General features: G+C 37.8%; 1 long non-coding RNA gene across 1 annotated transcript; it reads left to right on the top strand.

Moving 5' to 3' along the window:
- Nucleotides 1-1,848: 1,848 nt before the first annotated feature.
- LOC112139489 lies at nt 1,849-4,324 on the top strand. Its single transcript, XR_002918000.2, has 2 exons — nt 1,849-1,963; nt 2,040-4,324. It is a non-coding gene; the product is annotated as an uncharacterized LOC112139489 (long non-coding RNA).
- Nucleotides 4,325-4,729: the final 405 nt, after the last annotated feature.

Raw genomic sequence — 4,729 nt, 5'->3', positions numbered from 1 at the left:
TGAACTGAAGACACCTGTTTGAGCTGATCACCTGTATAAAGTCACCTGTCCACAAAATCAGTCAGACTCTCCAACATGGAAGGACTAAAGAAGATTTAAGGGAGAAGACCTGAACAAGACTGGAATGGACTATTGGCATAAGTTGGGGGTTGAAGGTCACAACTGTTGGTGCAAGAATATGACCATCGATCCACCTGAAAGTCTTGGGCTCCAAACTAAATCTGACCTGGTGGCGTTTCCATGATCATAACATGGAAATCAGCCTAAAACAGTTCAGCAGGATAGTTGCGATAGTTGGATAGTTACAGACACAAGAAAACCATTGGGAGACTTTATAGATTTATGATTTAGCATCTTGCAGTGCTAGCAAAGTAGCCCTGCTTATCCTGCGGTCACAAATACAACCGAGCGATAGGGAGGCATCTGCAGAATCTGGAAGATCTCATGCCTGATTTTGAGTTAAATCGTTGCCGTGTTCAAGAACGGTCCAGTTTTTGTTTACCCTGGACTACCAGGTGGCTGGTGGCCACCATCCAGAGACATTTACACATCAGTCAGAGCTGCTTCCGGCTGGCAATCAAGCTGTGGCCGTCCAGTTGTCACCCAATTTTGTAATGGTGTTTCCCCGGCTGTCAGTGGTCCTTGAACCTCAAAATGTGAGCAGATGGCCACCAACCAATGTCAACTTTTAGTGAAAAATCATCCGGTCACCTTAAAATTTTACCCTTTTCTTAAAATCTCCACAGATCCCACATAGTGTGCAAAAATACAACTGCTGCGTCCTGATTAGAAATGCAGAATTTGCTGAAAATGTTACATTTTGGTGGCCGTGCGGCAGCATTTTGGAATATGTGACCATAGCATTAAGAAAGCACACGTGCAGACCCGCCTGTTTTAGGCTTTTGTGTTCAAACCTTTTGGGTTCACAGATCACTGTGCAAGTTGGTCTTTGTAAAGAATTCTATGAACGTGGACCCCGAAAACAGACTTAAAAACTTGTGTGAACCCAGGAGTTTTGAACGGGGAAGACCAAAACACACATATATGCAAATTTCATTGACTTTTTATTGGAAGTAATCGCTTGAACGCACGTTTCTGATCACAGTATAGACGCAGCATACACAAGTCTTTCCCGAAAGAGGGTTCAGATACAATAATTATATAAATATAGGTTTTTTAGAGTGGATTTCTTGATTTGTGACATTTAAACTCTCACAATCACCGAAACTTTCTCAAACACCTCCCACACATATTTCAGACTTGTCTCAAACATATTTCAAACTTGTCTCAAAATTGTCTCAAACAAATTTTAAACTAATCTTGAACACATTTTAAAGATGTTCAAACACATTTGAAACTCATCTCAAACACATTTCAAACTTGTCTCAAACACATTTCAAACTTGTCTCAAACATATTTCAAACTTGTCTCAAACACATTTCAAACTTGTCTCAAACTCGTCTCAAACAAATTTTAAACGTTTGAAACATATTTCAAACTCGTCTCAAACATATTTCAAACTTGTCTCAAACTCGTCTCAAAGACAGTTCTCAAACATATTTCAAACTCGTCTCAAACATATTTCAAACTCGTCTCAAACACGTTCAGTGTGAACATAGCATATATAAGGTTTTCTCCAAGAGGGTTCAGATACTTTTGTCCCTTAATGAAATGCAAATAAATGTAAATACATTTTTAAAAGTTGCTTTCTTGATTTTCTTTGTGATTCTCTGTCTCATCTACTATTAGGATGACAGACTGCCAGTTTCACTGAGAAAACCCACAAACTCAGGATGAAATATTTCCTTTGTATGTTCGTCACGTTTGAATTGATTGTGTCTTTGTCTTCCAGCCGTGTGGTGCCGTACGGATTCGGCCCGGTGCGTCTCCGAAGGGAGCTTCGCCGCTGCCTGTGCACAGACGCTCAGGACACGGAGTGCTGGACCTTCTGCTCATCTCAGAGGTGGGGCCGCACGGTCACGGGAACACCTGAGAGAACCGACGGATCACTGACGCTCCTGTGGTTTCCTTCTCCTCAGAGACGGAGGAGCTGACATCAAGAAGAAGAGCGACAAACTCAAAGGATACAGAGCTGCATTCTGGGAAAAAAGGAGCAGACATGCCCTCAAAGCCCAGACCTGAGGAAGAGGAGCATCCGACATGGGGAATGGATGCATCCGAAACTCCAGATATTGGACCTGTGGTTTGGTCATGCACAGCTTATGTAAATGTGATGATGACATGAAGTGCTAGAAGCTTTTTTAACTCACAGCAGATGTTTTATTCTTAGTTCCTCCAAGAGTTGGATCTTGTTGATTTGTGACTTTGAGGGACACCACACCAAGCTCATAAAGGCCGCTGCAGCCCCCAAAACCTCACGGTGGTTTGGACTTTATGTTTTGAAGTAAAATCCAGGCCACCCTCAGGATCTGCTCTGGGTCTTTTATGATGCTGGTGGGAAGGAGCAGACCTCAATGGCTTCCAGCATCAATACGGGGCAGCATAAGGGACAAACTTCAAACTGACAACAACCTGGTGGAGGTTCATGTTAAAACTAACGGATTCCCCCATCGACCCGTTAACTTTAGCGTATTATAGCTGACAGATTTAATTAAAACAAAAAACTTCAAAGCAGTTTTAAGTCAAACGTTTATGACAAAAATGTCATTTTACAAGGCTAAAGTTGTTTCATTGGAAAACGATGTGTCTGTTGGTCAACATAATATATTTTAACCTCCATAAACACGTGAAATGTTTTTGTAAAATAAGTTTTACTCTTGACATGTTACCCTTTTATATAAAACTAAAGACATTAAACAAAAGGTTTAACTTAAAAAAATATGTCCCTTAAAAAGCTTTTTTAAGCTATAAAATGTATATTTTCCCTTTGAACTTGTATCTCTTCAGGACCCTAAATGACTAAAAGATAAGGTTTTTATTCAGAGATCTTTGCATAAATTGAATGAAGACTAAAAAGACTGTAGGGTAAATTTTATTGGAGTAAAATGAAACTTTAAAATTTTACACGAATTCAAAACTAAATTGAGAAAAAAAGATATTTATTAAATATCATTAAATTAAATTGTATTATTTTCCCAGGTGAGGCACTTTTTGGCTTCTCAGATCTCCTACCTTTGAAAAACCGAATGTTTCTTTCATGACCAAAAAAAAAAGACTTGATGTCCACTCACCAAAACGGTTGACTGTGACTACTGCCAATTTCCCAAAATGTTCACAGTCCATGAACATTTCCTCTCATGAGTCACAGACATTTCCTTTGGTTTAGTAGGATTTTAGAACATGTTCAAAACAATAACAGACACATGCTCTGCTTAAACAGCCACAGAGTCTCAAAATTGTCTCAAGCATATCTCAAAAACATTTAAAATGCATTTAAAACAAGTCAAACACATTTTAAACTCGTCTCAAACAAGTCCCAAACACATCTCAAACATATTTGAAACACATTTTAAACTCATTTCAAACACATCTCAAACACATCTTAAAGCCGTTTCAAACACATCTCAAACACGTCTCGAACACATCTCAAACACGTTTTAAACATGTCTCAAATACTTCTCAAACATATTTTGAAAACGTCTAAAATGTGTTTTTAACTAATTTCAAATACATGTCAAACACATTTCGAACACGTCTCAAATATGTCTCAAATATGTCTCAAACACATCTTAAACATGTCTCAAACACTTCTCAAACATATATCAAAAACATCTCAAACATATTTTAAATTAATTTCAAACATTTTTTAACTCATTTCAAACACATCTCAAACATGTCTCAAACGTGTCTCAGACATGGCAGCAGACTTGACCCAATAGTTTAGAAAATAAAGTGTTAATATTTTAACCAAACAAAAAGCCGATTTAAAGTTGTTGTTTTTTGTCTGCTTTAGTCTTATATTGAGGCTGACTTTGAAATAAGCTGTAAATAAAAATTAAAGTTCAAATGGAAAACTTGTCCAACCGACTGTACGATGATGACATTTGAGTTGTGAGGTTTTCCTGTCATTTACCAGAGTTTGGTGGTGTGAATGTAAACAGGATCTTTCTGTCTGTGAAGAGAACACGTCTCTCTGCAGGATCTCTCTCTGTATTTGCTTTAGGATGCATGTGACGACACACAGTAACCACATTGCTGTCTGTATTTAAACCTGTTTGCACCTTCATTTCCTTCTCCAACGTGCACCTCTGACCAAAAGATGCACACTGATGTGGAACTGTAAAAATAAAGTATTTATTTTATTCCTCTACTGCACATATAAAGTGTAACCTAAAGTGATATTTAAATAGATGAAGCTTGACTACTTTTGTTGTCTCTTTATTTCTGTGTGTTAAATTGTGCAGAGATAACCAGTCAGTGGAAGAAAAAGTTTTATTCTGACAAATACTTATCATTTAATCATGATTGAGTTGACTGCAGTTACAAAGTTAACCACTAGGGGGCAATAATACCTACAAATAGTGAAATATTTGAGTTTTTCTTCAGTTAGAACTTTGAAAAAATATATTTTTCTGTTTCTGTGTAAAAACCAAGCAGGTATTTTTTACAAATGTTGTGTTTTTGGCGACTATTGTTAAGCTAAAAGCAAATATTCTTTTTCTGATTTGTTCCCTCAAAGAAAACTCTGTTGCTGATGAAAATTAGTTGCTTCTGTTGCATCGGAGAGACCCTGAAAACACTGTCCACCTTCTCAGTGACGGCGCAGAGA

Source organism: Oryzias melastigma, unplaced genomic scaffold (assembly GCF_002922805.2).
Source record: "Oryzias melastigma strain HK-1 unplaced genomic scaffold, ASM292280v2 sc01586, whole genome shotgun sequence".
Lineage (NCBI taxonomy): Eukaryota > Metazoa > Chordata > Actinopteri > Beloniformes > Adrianichthyidae > Oryzias > Oryzias melastigma.
The sequence above is the reverse complement of the archived record's forward strand: the minus strand, read 5'-3'. Positions and strand labels throughout refer to the sequence as shown.